Source organism: Capricornis sumatraensis, chromosome 18, assembly GCF_032405125.1.
Source record: "Capricornis sumatraensis isolate serow.1 chromosome 18, serow.2, whole genome shotgun sequence".
Taxonomy (NCBI): Eukaryota; Metazoa; Chordata; class Mammalia; order Artiodactyla; family Bovidae; genus Capricornis; species Capricornis sumatraensis.
Genome location: NC_091086.1, coordinates 22,337,583 through 22,356,313, shown reverse-complemented (window position 1 = coordinate 22,356,313; position 18,731 = coordinate 22,337,583).

The window sequence follows — 18,731 nt, the reverse complement described above, 5'->3', positions numbered from 1 at the left end:
TGAATTATGTATTGACCCAGTAACAAATGTGCTCGTACTTAGTCGTAACAAATGTGCTCATGCTTACTTGTTGAGTCATATCTGACTCTTTGTGACCCCATGGCCTGCAGCCCACCAGGCTCCTCTGTTCATGGGGTTTCCCAGGCAGGAATACAGGAGTGGGTTACTATTTCCTTCTCCAGGGATCTTCCTGACCCTGGGATTGAACCTGAGTCTACTGCACTGGCAGGCTGTTTCTTTACCACTGAGTTACCAGGGAAGCCCTAGTACAAACTAATTAAGCATAGAAAACTGGCTAATATTGTTATCCTCATTTTATAGCTGAACAAAAATATCTAGGGAGATTAAGGTGCATGTTAAAATGATTTATTGAGGAGTTAAATGCCAACTAGCAATGTTTCAGTTAAGGAGGAAGAAGAGGAAGACAAGTTGAGTGGTGAAACAACAGAACAAGGACTCTTGGAAAGCTCACTGGCCTCATATATGTTTCAAATTTTTTTCAATGTATTACCATGCTTAAGTGTGAGAAGGAATTTGAAACAGGTAAAATTGCTTTTTTTTTTCTGAACACCTCGAATAAATTCATTTGGATTAACTTTGCATTGTTTATGCACGAAAATGAAGTAAGATTTCTCTGATTCAGCTTTCACTGTTTCTCTCAGACCCTAAGCCAGCTCAACCTGGGATGGATCTGGAGTTGTTTGGTGGATGCAGGCTCCAGAGAGTCAGAAATTGGAGCAAATAAAGAGCAAATACCAATGGGCTTTAGTTTTCTTATGTCATACTAAAGGAGGAATTTGGACATGTTATTATCCAAAAAACTGAGATCTTTACAGCAGTCTTTTTAGAACTATCAAAGACGGTTTCTCATTAAAAGAACATATATATTAGAAATGAAAGATATATTAGAAGTGAAAATAGCACTCAAACCAGAGATAAACTTGTGTATACTAAAGTAGAAATGGATGGATTCATAAGTTTTATATTTTCTAAGGAATTTCTTATATTAAACACTGTTGGTTTCTCCGCTCTATAAAGCAAGAATAGCAACTGAAAAGATTTTTACACATATCTCTCCTGCTGTGCATTAGTTAACCATTGTTGCCTAACCAATCACCACAAAATTTAGATGTATGAAGCAATGATATTAATTTCTGTGAGTCAGGAATTTGGGATCAGCTTAACTAAATGTTTTTGGCTTGGTAACTCTCATGAAGTTACTGTCAGATGGTGGTTTGGACTAGGGTCCTCCAAGATTTCTTCATTTGTATCTGGGGCCTCAGTTCAGAAGAAATGGGCAGGGCCTGGAAGAAATAGGACTTCTTAGGTATCTCTATCTCTTTGTGGTCCTTCCTCCTGTTTTTCCAGTGACTTTGCAGTAGCCAGGACTCTTCCATAGCTTCTCAGGGATACAAAGGTGTGTGTCCTGGGTCATATCACATTCCATAAGAAAATCTCAGAAGTCACACAGGAAACCTTCCTCCATATTCTATTGATCAAGGAGAAGAAGGCAACTGATTAACTTGTCAGAAAACTTGTAATATCACCTTGGAAGGAGAACCTGTGAAATTTCCCATCTTTGTAAAGTGTACACTGCGTCAGGATTCTGGTAGATGTGTTGTTGATGCGCTCGTGGGGGGAGGTGATCTTCATGTTGTCTTTCTCTACCATCTTAGTCCCCTAGTGCCTGTGTATCTCAGTGTGCTAAGTTGGTCTGCATTGCTCTTTATATTTATGGTAGTCCCCAGCATCTGATACAGGGCTTTATTCAGAGTGTTTGCTTGATAAGTGTCTATGGGCCTAGTCATGATGTGTTCCAGAGGAAAAAGAACAATCACAGATGGGTTCTAATTCTTATGCAACACAAGTTATTATGTGAACAGGTTTGACCTCTCTTTGCTTGTACTAATCTGTAACATGAAGATCATGTCAACTTCCCTTTCTATGTCACATATTTTATGAGAATAATCCATATATTCGCAATCCACACAAATTTAAGAATAAAATAGGAAACCTAAAATGTTAGCTTGTTCCTTGAAAGACACTGTCCCTTGGAAGAAAAGCCAGTACAAACCTAGACAGCATGTTAAAAAGCAGAGACATCATTTTGCTGATAAAGGTCCATATAGTCAAAGCTATGGTTTATCCGGTAGTCATGTAGGGATGTGAGAGTTGGACCATAAAGAAGACTGAGTGCCAAAGAATTGATGCTTTTGAATTGTGGTGTTGGAGAAGACTCTTGAGAGTCCCTTTTATAGCAGGGATATCAAACGATTCTATCCTAAAGGAAATCAACCCTGAATATTCATTGGAAGGACCGATGCTGAAGCTTAATCACCAATAGTTTGGCCACATGATGCGAAAAGCCAGTTTATTGGGGAAGATCCTGATGCTGGGCAAGATTGAGGGCAGGAGAAGAAGGGGATGACAGAGGATGAGATGGTTGGATGGCATCACTGACTCAGTGGACATGAATTTGAACAGACTCCAGGAGATAGTGAAGAACAGGGAAGCCTGGCATGCTGCAGTCCATAGAGTTGCAACAATCAACCATAACTTAGCGACTGAACAAAATGGTAGCAGAACCATATTTTCATAGAATTCAGAAACTCCATCCCTATTCAAATTACTGTTAGTTTGGAAAGTTCCAGAGGGATGATTGGCATACACTGTACTGTTTTCTTCTCTACAGTTTCCAAATGTGAAATATTAGGATTTTGTTTTTATGCTCCAGTGGGAACACCACTAGCCATTTCTGCCAGCACAACTTACTCATAAAGAATGTTTCCTTATGCTTCTTAGGATTCAAGTATGGGGCTGTGGCAAAAATAAATAGGGCCTAGAAAATGCCACCCTGCTTTCGAAACCACTTTTTCCCTTTAACAACAATTCTTGTCCTGCAATCAAGTTGCTGTATATTAAATCCTCTTACTGTTGGAAGAGCTCCTTTCCAACAAGCTCTTTACTCCTCCATATAAGTAGAAACCAGTTGACCTGCTTCATGGGTACTGCAAGCATGGATAGACTCTAAATCTCCAGATTAGTTTAGGCTTTGCTGATTTCAACTGCTGCCAATTTCAGCTGGTTAGGCATAGTGAAATGGAATAACCTAGAGGAGAGTATATGGTCAGGAGAAACAGTGCCTTGAACAATTAACGGCATAGGCCAAAGGCACAAGAGGAAGGAAATAATAGCGAGAAGCCTCAGTGTCCCTAAAGCTAAGCATGATCCAAGGGAAGCTGTGTAGGATTCTTACACTGCTAGCTAAGGCGACTGGAGATAATAAGGTGAGAGAGCCACCAAGACAGCCTGAATGGTATCTAGGATCATGATTTGGGGGTGAGAAGATCAAAACAGAAAACACTATGTTATCCATGAAAATAATAAAATTATTTTCAAATAAGTTATTTTTCCTGATTACAAAATTATATGCTTAATATAAAACACTAGAGGAAAACTAGTTTTAAAATTATAATTTCCTACAACTTCCCCATCCCATCCATTGTCGATATTTACGTGTACTCCTTTCTAGTCTTTTTCTATACATATGGAAAAAGTGTGTGTGTTTCTAAAGTGTGTGTGTTAAACTTAAGTCACAACCTAAGGCCTTGTTAACAGTTGAAATAGTCAGGAGTCCACTTTCAGGACTGGAGCTATGAAAGAGTCTTCAGATATGAATATCTGAATCTTCACTGGAAGGTTCATATATTATTACAAAGAACTTTGGAAGTAAATTTTCACTGGTGAAATAGTATTGTTCAACATATGTCTTGGCTAGGAAAATTTTACAGGCACCTCTGTCCTTGTGTGGATGAAGTCTAAAATTCTGCTGAGCCCAGTAGGCTACCACTTTCAAAGTAACCCCCATGGTCTCAGACTCTATTTCATCCTGTGGCCATCCATTTAATGCTGATTCTGTTGCCTAATCCAACTGGGCTAGCTAATGCTGCTGACGGAATATTGTATTTTCATAAAATGAATGATTCATGTAAGGTCCTTGTCAGAGTTCCCAAAAGGACAAGAAGCAGAGGTTTCAGAGTGTTTGTAGGAAAAAGGTGTTTCGATGTTTTGTGCCTGCTGACCAAAGTAATATACTATTTTGCTGGAGAAACTGATTTTCATTCTAACAGTTCATCTAATCACGGCATTGTACAGAAGACACATGGTTTCCAGATCGCTTTAATTGTCAGACATCCACTTTACCAGAGTAACCTGACAATTGTAAATAGTCAGTTGGCCAAATCAATCTACAAGTCAAGCACAGCACAAGACTACTGATTAATAAAATGCAATATGGAATTTATCAGTTTCTCTATAAAGCTGCTTATCAAGTGACAAATTTGGCTAAATAGGAATCTCATTTATAGTATTTAGAGACACTTACCTGTTTTGGTGCATCTACTTTCAAAGCAATCTCTCTCAGATATTCTAGAGATTGACAATTCTGAAGTACCAGTACTTCTAAGATTTTAATCATTGTAATTAAAAATGTGCACCACCACAAGAATGTCTTTTTCCCCCTGTGTTTGGTGTGTGATTATAAGAAAAATGGGACATCTTCCTAAGCCTCAATTTTCTCATGGTTGAAATGAAGAATTAAACTAATTTCTATGTTTCATACCATTTCTTGTCATTTATAAATCTATTCATTACAGAACCATTTATTGAAGACCTATCCACTTGAGTTAATACACTAGGCAGGAGGTAAATCAGGGTGGGAGAAATATGAGTGAAGACAAACACAGAGATCCTGAATCAAAGAAGTCTATGATGTAGCATATGAAATGTCATGAAAAAGATGAAACCGACATTTGGGAAACTAAGAGGTAGGTTGTATTACTGTCAATTTCTCCCTTTACTATTTGCTTTATGTATTTAGGTGTTTTTGTATTGGGGGCATATAGATTAACTATAAGTGTGATATCCTCGCCTTGTATTGATTCCTTTATCAATATATAATGCCCTTTTTTGTCCTTCATTATAGCCTTTGTTTTAAAGTCTATTTTGTCTGATATGAGTATTGATATCCCTGCTTTCTTGTCATTTCTGTTTGCATGAAACATCTTTGTCTATATCCTCACTTTCAGTCTCTGTGTCTTTAGCCCTGAAGTGACTCTATTGTAGGCAGGGTATTGAAGGGTCTTGCTTTGTTTTGTTTTTATCCAGTCAGCTACCCTATGCCTCTTGGTCAGAGAATTCAGTCCATTGACATTTAAAGTAATAACTAATAGGCACGTACTTACTTCCATTTTACTACTTGTTTTCTGGTTGTTTTGGTAGTTCTTCTCTGTTTTTTTTTTCTTTCCTTTTCTTTTGTTTTGTTTCTTCCTTAATGTTTGATGACTTTCTTTAGTAGTAAGCTTTTGTTCCTTTCTTTTGTGTGTGTTTGTGTATGTATTGTGGGCTTTTGATTTGCAGTTACCATGGGATTCATGTGTTAATCCATAATTATATATACTGGCTTTAGTAGATCAATTCATTCTAAAGGAGGCTTTCAAAGATTTTGAAAGGAAAGGACAATTAGATTGAAAAATCTTCAAAGAAATGTAGAATTTTAATAGACGCAAATGGAAACAGGAAAACATGTTTATTAAGCACATGCAGCCCATATGTGATCGCATATAGCAAAGAAACATATCTCCTTCCCATTCATCCCCTGGCCTTTTCTTGAAAATGCATGTTACTATTTTTATTTGTGAATGTGGTTACAGATTTATTCAGGGAACCTTTGCAAAATTTTAAAGTCAGCTATGAAAATCTTACTATTAAGAAAAAAGAGCAGAGGTAATCAGAGCCTTAGACATCATTATATGAGTTTAGTACTGTATTGATTTTCCCTCCTGAGACAGTTGCAAATGAGACCCAGGACTGTCAGTATTTCTCAGCAGATAGTGACTCAAGAAAAAGGGAGGAAAGGAGGGGAAATGTTGCTAGCATTTTATATAAGGAAAATCTAAAAAAAAAACTTTTCTTTTCCTACTTTACAAGAATGACCCTGTGGAATATCAGAATTCAACATTATATTATGTGTAGAAAATATAGAGTGTCCTGGGCCATCTCTGCATGTGTGATAGTGAAACCACGCAGATTCATTTTAAATAAATTACTTTTCTTAATTTTATTTATTTTAAATAAATAAATTAGAGTGATTCCTACACACACACACACACACACACACACACACAGAGCTATATGTGTATGTCCTATTTTAAGTGTTTAAAATGTATTAACTGTGTTCATCCTCCTACAACTCTTTAAGGTAGTGATTATTATCAGCCCCTTTTATTGATGAGGAAATTAAAGCACAATAAGATTAAATAATTTTTCTATGGTTATTACTAAAGAATGGGAGACCAAGTTTTCAAACCCATGGCTGTCTGGTTCTAGAATATGCTCTCAATGCCCCTACACATGACTGCTTCTTAATATTTCCCTAATTAACAGAAACAGATGCAAAGTTCTATACCTATTCTATCACACATATAAAGACAGCATCAAGCAAACCAAAGGATGAGATGTACACATAATAGTTTCTTCTCCTGAGATTCAGTAGCTCTGGCGCAAATAATCAGAAAGTGTATTAAACACTCCAAGAGATGTCAATAAAAAGCTGAGTGGCAAGCTGCAGATATAAATCAGGTAAAACTTGAATCTTATAGGACCCATATAAGTATTTCTGAACCTGAAAATGTTAATGCTAGCAAAGAGATTGAGACAAACAAGACGGTAATTTTAAACATACTGCAGGGAGACTAAATTAAGGAAAGTAAAAGCTGGCATCTAGAAAATACACAGAGTGTTAATTTTAAAAGTCTGAGACTATTAAATACAATTTTCAAAAACTAAATCTCTATTGAAAAAAATGAAATAACAGGATTTTGGAACACAGAAAGTCATAAAAATAGCAAAAGTGCTTAGAAAGTGTTATGGTTGTGAAATCTTCCAAGAATTCAATAGTTGAAGTAAAACTGATGAAGAAGAACTAGTATATAAGAAACTGTCAGAATGAATAAATTCTCTGCCTAGTATTATGAAATCAGAAGAGTTGATGAGGATGTTTACTGATTCTTTCAGGTCACACATAAAAAAATACTGAAAGATTAACAATTTTGATACTAAAATACTTAAGAAAAAAGACTGAAATTTTGTGGAAATATTAGATAATAAAAACATGAATTGTAGTTTTATGCCTTTCCATGTAAAAAAAAAATTTCCTGTGATAAATAAAAAGCAACACTAATACAAACAACATTCTCAAAGTTGTGATATTTCTATCTACTATTAGAAGCATCCTCATAATAGTTGGGAAAAGATGATTTTAAAAGCAATAATTATGCATATAATTATAAGCACAATGCTCCCCAAAGAAGTTGGCTTCTTTGTCAAGGCTTCTGGACAGCTGATTGAGGTATATAATTATCATTTAATCTTAAATTTAAAAAAACCTATAGAAGCTATGAAGACTATCATTGAAATATATATATTAAGGTAGGAAAAATCATCTATATTACACATTAAAAAGGGAAGACAGTAGTGTCCCTAAATATAATGGACACTGAGTGCACTTTTAAGATATAGTGAGGCTGATTTTTAAACGCATAGCAGATGAGATTGATGTTGTGTATGCCTAAAGCAAACCTCTACTATGTGTCCAGCTAGTGACTTAAAACTCTAAACCTCATTTTAATCATCTGTAAAAAAGGAAATAATACCATGCAGAAAAAATTTAAAGGACAACATCGAGGGCTTCCCATAATACTGGGGCCATAGTAATGTTAAATAAATACTAGTTCTCTTCCTCCCATTCTGTTCAAAGTTATCTCCTCTGGAAACTAAAATTAATATAATTTTAGCTTTCAAGGAACTTGTGATGTTGTTAGAATGATGATTCTTAAACTCAGGAATCAGTTCAAAAATATAAGTAACATATGTATAAAAATGAGAAGTATAAACACTTAGGTTTCAAAAAGGAAAGAAATCAAAGAAAGCATAAATTCTTGTCACTCGTAAGCCTTCAAGGAAGAAATAGGACCTAAAGAAGATTCTGATAGACGGGTAGGATTAGATAAATGAATGGGCAAGAGGAACCTTTTACAAACCAGTTGGAGCAATAAGAGCTGGAAATTGGCCCTGGGTCTTCATGGGATAGGGAAATGATCTATCCAGGCAACACAAAGCTTAACCTGAGGGAGCAGCAGCACCAGACACCATCTGCTTGCCAGTTACTCAACTAGCACATCAGTGGAAATCAAACACATGGATAGATCTGGACAGTAGAGTATATGTAAGGGCTGCATTCAACAACGTGTGGTTATAGGAGCTGAAAAAAATCTTAGGCCAGAGTCATCTGTGTATTGAAGGGTCAATGCAGCCACAATAGGGAAAGTGGAGATGTGCTGCTTGCAAACAGGATGTTCTGCCAAGGAGATGGACACAGCCTGGAGATTAATGGTCCCTTGCAAATAAGGGAACATTCCCTTCTTGTGATAAGGGCTCTGGACAGACTCTGCAGTAAGCCGGAATTTCACTCCCTTTTGCTGTACGATAACATTTATGCACATGCGCTGTACTGAACAAGTTTGGTCATACAGTCTGGAATTCTGCCCAGGGGGGCTATATAAAAAGAAACTGTGAGCTTGCTTGCTTGTACAGTTATTGTTTTTCCTCTGGCCAGAGTGTGTCTCTCTCTTGTATGTCTTATGTCTTGTTCTATGTCATTTCACTTGTAATCTCCAGAAATCTCCTACAATGTATGTCATTAATTGATCCATGAGCCCAAAATACTGAAAATTTATTCAGAATTTTTATGCAGAATGTGACCTATAGGGCTGAAATTACCAAGTTTTTCTTTCCAAGTGAAAAAGGGATGCATTCAATCTGTTCACTTTCTGAAACACGATTATACATGGCAACAGACCTCTCAAAATCATGACTTCAGTCTCACAAAGATTAGTCTCATGTACAATATGGAAATGTCAGTTGATTCTGGATCAGAGATTCAACAGCCACACATAGTTATTGAACGAGGAATGTCAAAATGCTGATCATGAGAGGTAAGTGTTTATGAAATGAGATGTCCCTCCTTTTGCAGGCAATTGTACACAGCAAGCAAAGGTGAAGAGTAATGTTATATACAGCTCAGTTCAGTTCAGTTCAGTCGCTCAGTCATGTCCGACTCTTTGCGACCCCATGAATCACAGCACGCCAGGCCTCCCTATCCATCACCAACTCCTGGAGTTCACTCAGACTCACGTCCATCGAGTCAGTGGTGCCATCCAGCCATCTCATCCTCTGTCGTCCCCTTCTCCTCCTGCCCCCAATCCCTCCCAGCATCAGAGTCTTTTCCAATGAGTCAATTCTTCTCATGAGGTGGCCAAAGTACTGGAGTTTCAGCTTTAGCATCATTCCTTCCAAAGAAATCCCAGGGCTGATCTCCTTCAGGTTCACTAATATGCATACCAAGTGTCATGTTTCAATCCTAAAATGAATGCAAATTGCCCTGAGTACTTTTTAGACTAAAAATAGACGTAAAAATATGGTAATGAATGTCATTTCTTTCATTTGTAAACATATTACTGCTGACTCAGCATTAGGAGGGCACACACCTGAGGTCAGTCCACCCAGTGTTGGGTAGTGATGGATTTGCAGGCTGTCTGTGACCAAATAGCACATGTTTTTATGTGACTGGACAAGGAAACAGAGCAGAGCAAATCAACCTGAGCAGAAACGGCGAGTATACCTTTGGCCTCATCAGAGCTTGTATTGGTACTTTAAGGTCATGGTGAGACTCTACCAACTACTTCACAACCCTGACCTCCCCTCCAGCCCATCAAAACCCCCAATGCCTGGAAATAAGGGAAATAACATTGCCTTCTGAGTGTTCAGCTCTAATACTAACATTTATTAATGGCAGCCTTGAGTCAGGAGGTGCCAAGTTACTTTTGAGGTAGAATGGCCTCTGGGTCTGTAGGATTTATGTGCTAGAATTTGCTGACTTAGGAATGTTCTCCATCTTCCAAACAAGAGATTTTTAGTTTTCTAGCTCACCTTGCCCATTGCTTCCCCCATGTACTTACTTCCTATCGGAGCAGACCAGTCCTAGGCTTTTAGTATTACAGAGAAGGGAGAATGGGAAGAGAGAACCAACCTGGAAAGCCAGGAGGAAAGAGGAAAGGATTTTCACTTGCAGGGTGAATACCAAGGTTCCTAGGCTCCCTTTCTTATGGGGAAACTGACAATAGATCCAAATATTGGAAAACATTTTTTTTTTTCAAGAAATAAGTACAGATCTGAGAATAGGGCAAAAAGTCAGATGGAAGAAAGGAGATTTCTTTTGCGAGCCTCTGGATGAGTTTGGAAGGAAAGAGAGATTAAAAGTGTTATATAAGTTTTGGGTTGGATCCCAGTTAATGCTGTGTGGGTTTCCCAGGTGGCACTAGTGGTAAAGAACCCATCTGCCAATGCAGGATACATAAGAGACATGGGTTCAGTCCCTGGGTGAGGAAGATCCATCCCCTGGAGGAGAAAATAGCAAGCCACTCCAGTATTCTTGCCTGGAGAATCCTCATGAACAGAGGAGCCAGGTGGGCTACAGTCCATGGGGTCGCAAAGAATCAGACATGACTGAAGTGACTCAGCACAGCACACATTGTTGTGTGAGAGATGAATAAAAGAAGGGAATTCATTTTTAAATCATTTCTAGTAACTGAAGATTTCATTAAAGATAACTGTATGTGCAGAATAAGCCACTTGAGGCTGAAGGCTCTTTCATTCTGAGCACATTTGAGGCTGTGCGCTCCACTGCACATGTTCAGTAGAAAAGAACATACTTCTGTCCTAGCATTCCTAGAAGAAACCCAAAGATACACCCTAAGAGGACTGCTTAAATAAGAAAGTCACACACACACACATATATGTATATACACAGCCTATATTGTGGATATGTGTGTGTGTACTTGTTTATTTATTGTAAGGAATTTGCTCATGTGGTTATGGAGGCTGGAAGCCAAGAAGTCCCAAAATCTTTAGTCAGCAATCTGGAGGTCCAGGAGAACTAATAGTATAGTCCCCAGTCTGAGTTCAAAGTCCTAAGAGCCAATGATATGTTTCAGTTCAATACAAGTTCAAATACACAAGAAGATACTCTGTCAGGTTCAAAAGTCACACAGCGAATTCTCTTACTCTGTCTTTTGTCATTTTCCTCTATTTAAGCTTTGAAGGTATCATCTGAGGCCCGTCCTCACTGGGGACAGCAACCTGCTCTATTCAGTCTGTAGATTCCACCATCACTTGTGTGGAAGCTCAATCGCTAAGTCGTGTCTGACTGCGATCCCATGGACTGCAGCCTGCCAGACTCCTCTGTCCATGGGATTTCTTTGGCAAGAATACTGGAATGGGTTGCCATTTCCTTCTCCAGGTGATCTTCTTGACCCAGGGATAGAACCCACGTCTCCTGCAGTCACACTGGCAGGCAAATTCTTTACCACCGTGGCACCTGGGAAGCCCACATTCCACTGTTAATTTCATTTAAAAAAAACACCCTCACAGACACACCAAGAATAATGTGTAGCCACATACTTGAGCACCCCATGACCCAGTTAAGCTGACACAAAGAATTAACTCTCATAGTTGCTGTGTTAGCAATTAAAATTTTTCAATAGTTATGAACAATTATATTTCTGGTGGAATTTTAAAACATTGGTTTTCTGCTTTATAAATGTTGTTCAGCTGCTAAGTCATTTCTGACTCTTTCTGACCCATGGACTGCAGCATGCCAGGCTTCCCTGTCCTTCAATATCTCCCAGGGTTTGTTTAATCTCATGTCCACTGAGTTGGTGATGCCATTCAACCATCTCATCCACTGTCACCCCTTTCTCCTCTTCAGTTCAGTTCAGTCACTCAGTCGTGTCTGACTCTTCGTGACCCCATGGACCACAGCATGCCAGGGCACCCTATCCATCACCAACTCCTGGAGTCTACTCAAACTCATCTCCATGGAGTCAATAATGCCATGCAACCATCTCATCCTCTGTCATCCCCTTCTCCTCCTGCCTTCAATCTTTCCCAGCATCTGGATCTTTTCAAATGAGTCAGCTTTTCGCATCAGGTGGCGGAGTTTCAGCTTCAACATCAGTCCTTCCAATGAACACTCAGTACTGATTTCCTTTAGAATGGACTGGTTGGATCTTCTTGCAGTCCAAGGGACTCTCAAGAGTCTTCTCCAACACCACAGTTCAAGAGAATCAATTCTTCCATGCTCAGCTTTCTTTATAGTCCAACTCTCACATCCATACATGACCACAGGAAAAACCATAGCCTTGACTAGATGGACCTTTGTTGACAAAGTAATGTCTCTGCTTTTTAATGTGCTGTCTAGGTTGGTCATACCTTGCCTTCCAAAGAGTAAGCGTCTTTTAATTTCATGGCTGCAGTCACCATCTGCAGTGATTTTGGAGCCCAAGAAAATAAAGTCAGCCACTGTTTCCACTGTTTCTCCATCTATTTGCCATGAAGTGATGGGACCAGATGCTATGAGTTCAGTTTTCTGAATGTTGAGCTTTAAGCCAACTTTTCCACTCTCCTCTTTCACTTTCATCAAGAAGATCTTTAGTTCTTCTTTTCTTTCTGCCATAAGGGTGGTGTTGTCTGCATATCTGAGGTTATTGATATTTCTCCTGGCAATCTTGATTCCAGCTTGTGCTTCATCCAGCCCAGTGTTTCTTACGATGTTCTCTGCATATAAGTTAAATAAACAGGGTGACAATATGCAGCCTTGAGGTACTCCTTTTCCTATTTGGAACCAGTCTGTTGTTTCATGTCCAGTTCTAACTGTTGCTTCCTGATCTGCATACAGATTTCTCAAGAGGCAGGTCAGGTGGTCTGGTATTCCCATCTCTTTCAAATTTTCCACAGTTTATTGTGATCCACACAGTCAAAGGCTTTGGTATAGTCAATAAAGCAGAAATAGATGTTTTTCTGGAAATCTCTTGCTTTTTTAATGATCCAGCAGGTGTTGGCAATTTGATTTCTGGTTCCTCTGCCTTTTCTAAAATCAGCTTGAACATTTGGAAGTTCACAGTTCATGTATTGCTGAAGCCTGGCTTGGAGAATTTTGAGCATTACTTTACTAGCATGTGAGATGAGTGCAATTGTGTGGTAGTTTGAGCATTCTTTGGCATTGCCTTTCTTTGGGATTGGAATGAAAACTGACCTTTTCCAGTCCTGTGGCCACTGCTGAGTTTTCCAAATTTGCTGGCATATTGAGTACAGCACTTTCATAGCATCATCTTTTAGGATTTGAAATAGCTCAACTGGAATTCCATCACCTCCACTCAATCTTTCCCAGCATCAAGGTCTTTTTCAGTGAGTCAATTCTTCCTGTCAGGGGGGCGAAGTGAAACTATTTACCACAGATTGGGACTTGAGCCCATGTGCCAGGATTCAAACCCAGCCAATACCTAGTTTGGAACTTGAACCCACAGCACCAGCACTCCAACCCACCCAAAACCCCACTTGGAACTCAAACCCATATGACTGAGATTGGAATCAGGCCAAAATCCTGCTTGGAACTTGAACCCATGACTTTTTCATTAGAATCACTTATCTGGTGTCTGGATTTACTGAGGCTCAGATTCTGTCTCATCATAGAAAGAATTCAGTGAAAGGCAAAGTGATAGGTAAGAAGTGGATTTATTTCCGAGAAAAACACATGCCACAAAGTGTGGGCCATTGCAGAGAGCAAGTGAAGCGTCAAAATATGGTGTAGTTAGCTTTTATGGACTGGGTAATTTCATAGGCTAATGAGTGGGTGGATTATTCTAACTGTTTTGGGGAAGAGGTGGGGATTTCCAGGGGTTGGGCCAAGCCACCTTTTTATGTTGGTTGACCTTGGAACTGTCATGGCCTCTCTGGGTATGTTATTTAGCTTGCTGATATGTTACAATGAGCTTACACTGAGGAGCAAGTTCTGTTCAAGTTGACTTGTCTGTCATCTTGGACTCATTTGGTTCTAACAGTTTCTATTGTGCCTTCAAGCTATGTCATTCTTTCAAAAGTTTTGCTCTGTCCCCTTCCCCCCTATTTCAAAAGGATTGGAACTTCAACTTCAGCATCAGTCCTTCCAATGAATATTCAGAGTTGACTTCCTTTAGGATTGACTAGTTTGATCTCCTTGCTGCCCAAGGGACTCTCAAGAGTCTTCTCTAGCACCACAGTTTGAAAGTATCAATGCTTCAGTGCTCAGCCTGCCTCATGGTCCAACTCTCACATCCATACATGACTACTGGAAAAACCATTAACAAGATGGACCTGTGTCACAAAGTGATGTCTCTGTTTTTTAATACTCTGTTTGTCATAGCTCCAAGATGCACTCATCTTTTTTTTTTTAATTTTAAAATCTTTAATTCTTACATGTGTTCCCAAACATGAACCCCCCTCCCACCTCCCTCCCCATAACATCTCTGTGGGTCATCCCCACGCACCAGCCCCAAGCATGCTGTATCCTGCGTCAGACATAGACATGACTGCAGTCACCATCTACAATGATTTTGGAGCCCAAGAAAATAAAATCTGTCAGTGTTTCTCCTTTTTCCCCATCTATTTGCCATGAAGTGATGGGACCTGATGCCATGATCTTAGTTTTTCACATGTTGAGTTTGAAGCCAGCTTTCTACACTCTCCTCAAAAGGTTCTTTAGTTCCACTTCACTTTCTGCCATTAGAGCAGTATCATCTGCATATCTGAGGTTGTTGATATTTCTCCCAACAATCTTGATTTCAGCTTGTTATTCATCCAGTCTGGCATTTTGCATGATGTGCTCTGCATATAAGTTAAATAAGCAGCGTGACAATATACAGCCTTGATGTACTCCTTCCCCAGTTTGGAACCAATCTGTTGTCCCATGTCTGGTTCTAACTGCTGCTCCTTGTCCTGCATACAGGTTTCTCAGGGGACAGGTAAGGTGGTCTGGTATTCCCATCTCTTGAAGAACTTTACATTTTGTTGTGATTCACACAGTCCAAAGCTTTAGCATAATCAATAAAGCAGATTGTTTTTTTCTCTGGAATTCCCTTGTTTTCTCTATGATCCAGCAGATGTTGGCAATTTGATCTCTGGTTCCTCTGCCTTTTTAAAAATCCAACTGTACATCTTGAACTTCTCAGTTCACATACTGCTGAAGCCTAGCTTGAAGGATTTTGATCATTACCTTGCTAGCATATGCTGTGTGCTTAGTTGCTCAGTTACGTCTGACTCTTTACATGTGAAATGAATGCAATTGTATGTTAGCTTGAACATTGTTTGGCATTGCCTTTCTTTGGGATAGAAATGAAAACTGACCTTTTCTAGTCCTGTGGCCACTGTTGAGTTTTCCAAATTTGCTGACATATTGAATGCAACACTTTAACAGCTTCATATTTTAGGGTTTGAAATAGCTCAGCTGGAATTCCATCACCTCTATCTTTGTTTGTAGTGATGCTTCCTAAGGCTTACTTTACTTCACACTCCAGGATGTCTGGCTCTGGGTGAGTGACCACACCACTGTGGTTATCCAGGTCATCAAGACCTTTTTCTGTAAATTTCTTCTCTGTATGCTTGCCACCTCGTATTAACCTCTTCTGGTTCCATTAGATATTTGCTGTTTCTGTCATTTATTGAGGCCCATCTTTACATGAAATATTCCCCTGGTATTTCAAATTTTCTTGAAGAGATCTCTAGTCTTTTCCATCCTATTGTTTTCCTCTATTTCTATTTTTTTCACTGTTTTAATTTATTAATTGAAATATTATTGCTTTACAGAACTTTGTTGTTTTCTGTCAAACCTCAACATGAATCAGCCATAGGTACACATATATCCCCTCCCTTTTGAACCTCCCTCCTATCTCCCTCCCCATCCCACCCCTCTAGGTTGATACAGAGCACTTGTTTGAGTTTCCTGAGCCATATGGCAAATTCCCATTGGCTATCTCTTTTACATACGGTAATGTAAGTTTCCATGTTACTCTTTCCATATATCTCACTCTCTCCTCCCATCTCCCCATGTCTATAAGTCTATTCTCTATGTCTCTTTCTCCATTGCTGCCCTGTAAATAAATTCTTCAGTACCATTTTTCTAGATTCCATATATGTGTGTTAGGATACAATATTTATCTTTCTCTTTCTGACTTACTTCACTCTGTATAATAGGTTTGAGGTGCATCCACTTCATTAGAACTGACTCAAATGCATTCGTTTTTATGGCTGAGTAATATTGCATTGTATATATGTACCAGTACTTCTTTATCCATTCATCTGTCGATGGACATCTAGGTTGCTTCCGTGTTCTAGCTATTGTAAACAGTGCTGCAGTGAACAATGGGATACATGTGTTTTTTTCAATTTTGGTTTCCTCAGAGTATATGCCTAGAAGGGGGATTGCTGGGTGATATGGTGGTTTTATTCCTAGTTTTTTTAAGGAATCTCCATACCATCTTCCATAGTAGCTGTATCAATTTACATTCCTACCATCAGTGCAAGAGTGATCCCTTTTCTCCACACCGTCTCCAGCACTTATTGTGTGTAGACTTTTTAATGATGGCTATCTGACTGGTGTGACGTGATATCTTATTGTAGTTTTGATTTGCATCTCTCTAATAATGAGCAATGCTGAGCGTTTTTTCATGTGTTTGTTAGCCATCTGTATGTCTTCTTTGGAGAAATGCCTGTTCAGGTCTTTTTCCCACTTTTTGATGGGTGGTTTGTTTTTCTGGCATTAAGTTGTATGAGTTGCTTGTATATTTTAGAAATTAATCCTTTGTCAGTTGTTTCATTTGCTATTATTTTCTCCCATTCTGAGGGTTGTCTTTTCTTCTTGCTTATAGTTTTCCTTTGCTGTGCAAAAGCTTTTAAGTTTAATCAGGTCCCACTTGTTTACTTTTGTTTTCATTTCCATTACTCTAGGAGGTGGGTCATAGAGGATCTTGCTTTGATTTGTGTCATCAAGTGTTCTGCCTATGTTTTCCTCTAAGAGTTTTATAGTTTCTGGTATATTTTTTTTTACTGTTCACTTAAGATGACTTTCTTGTCTCTCCTTGCTATTCTCTAGAATTCTTCATTCAGGGCATATCTTTCCCTTTCTCCTTTGTCTTCTGCTTCTCAGCTATTTGTAAAGGCCTCCTCAGACAATCACATTTGCCTTCTTGCATTTATATATGTGAATTGCTGTTAATGTGATTAATGTAAAACAGTACCTGAAAAGTAAATTTGTTTTCAGTGTGCTGCTGATTATAGAAACTGAGTCTCTAAAACTTGTGTTTAGCTATTAATACATTCATGAAGATAAAGAATGTTGCCTAGAAAATAACCAGCTGGCCTTTCTCTGGGGAGTGTAACTTGCCTGTTGTACATTGTCTTTATTAATACGCAGACTAGCTTAAAAGACAAATTCAAAATGAAGCAATAGATTAAGCAACTGTCCGGTAAAATTTGAAGGAGACAGTCACTCAATATTTTAAGTGCTATACCCAAAAGCAGTTAACTCTTAGTGTAGAAAAAAAAGGAAATTAAATGTAACAGAAAGAATGCCACAAATATTTTAGATCTTATAAACCAAATGGTTCATTGATATTATCCTTAAAGAACAGTTATTGTTGTTATTCTTTATTTGCTAAGTTGTGTCCAACTCTTTTGTGACCCCATGGACTATAGCCTGGCAGGCTTCTCTGTCCACGGAATTTCCCAGGCAAGAATACCAGAGTGATTTGCCATTTCCTTCTCCAGGGGATCTTCCTGACCCATGTCTCCTGCTTAGCAGGTGGATACTTTGTTGCTGAGCCACCTGGATAGCCTAAGAAAATAATGTTTTTGTTCAATCACTCAGTTATGTCCGACTTTTTTGCGACCCCATGGACCATAGCATGCCAGCTTTCCTGTCCTTCATTATTCTCCCAGAGTTTGCTCAACTCATGTCCAACAACACATCCTTTTAAAATTATATCATATTTCTGTCAGAGGGGGAAAGTAGATAAATTTTGAATTATTCAGAACCTTGAATAAAATTTTAATATTCTTTGGTGTTGAGCTTTGACGCATACTTTTTCATCTTTAAGACAAAAGATCTTCAAATTTAATGGTCAAGTATAAATTATTACATCTTGGATTCAGAATAATTAGAAGAGATGCTGAACTTCAGTTCTCTCAGGATAAAAATACATGCATACGACAACTGGCTCTTCATCTCCCTTTAGTTCCAATACTTGGAGTTGGGAAACTTCCTTTTGTTTATTATAGATTTATATACTTAGCAACCTATGCTAGAAACAGAACCACAGTGACTCTGTAAACACCCTTTTCCCTCATAAACTTGCTCTTCACTTACAATTTCCATCCTCTCCATGTTGTCCTAACTGGTCTGTGACTTAATCTTTATTCTCTTGAGTGGCCTTGTTTATCTATGCTGAACTGCAGAAGCCTAGATTTCTCACTGAAGGGAGTTATTATAAGAGCTTGAGATGTCTCTGGAGCCTGGGATTGTGTATGAACATAAAGGTTGATACCAGTTTATCACTTAAGAGAACACAATAGCGTAGAGGTTGACCAGTCTGGCCTCTCAGTGAAAAAGCAGAGAGGGCATCGGTATGAAATCTTGAACTGTGATTATTATTTGCTATAGCTATAATGTGTAGTAGATATATACCATGGGATATTACTCTGCCATGAAAAATGAAATAATGCCATTTGCAGCAACATGGATGGAC